Here is a 550-nt window from a genome sequence, read left to right as displayed (position 1 = left end):
TTTTTTTTAGAAAGGGTGGCTTTGTGGGTGGGGAACGGGCGAAGCTGTTTTCTGACGGGGGTGGGGGTGGGGAAATTTTCATACAGCTGGAGGCTCCAATCGAAACAGGGGACCCGAAATAATAGGGTTGAGAAACGCTGTTAGAGATTATGCCTAACCGAAAATGATCACATCATCCAGACAGACCGGGCTTAGCTACTAGTTAAATATAAAGATTTTAAAATGTTGAGTGGCTGTGTGGTAAGTAGCATGGTTCCGGGTTCAGTCCCACTGCGTGACACCTTGGGCAAGTGTCTTCTACTATAGCCTCGGACCGACCAAAGACTTGTGAGTGGATTTGGTAGACGGAAACTGAAAGAAGCCCGTCGTATATATGTATATATATGTGTGTGTGTATATGTTTGTGTGTCTGTGTTTGTCTCCCCTCCCAACATCGCTCGACAACCGATGCTGGTGTGTTTACGTATAACTTAGCGGTTCGGCAAAAGAGACCGATAGAATAAGTACTAGGCTTACAAAGAATAAGTCCTGGGGTCGATTTGCTCGACTA

Source organism: Octopus bimaculoides, chromosome 9 (genome assembly GCF_001194135.2).
Source record: "Octopus bimaculoides isolate UCB-OBI-ISO-001 chromosome 9, ASM119413v2, whole genome shotgun sequence".
NCBI lineage: Eukaryota > Metazoa > Mollusca > Cephalopoda > Octopoda > Octopodidae > Octopus > Octopus bimaculoides.
This window is presented reverse-complemented; position numbering follows the sequence as displayed.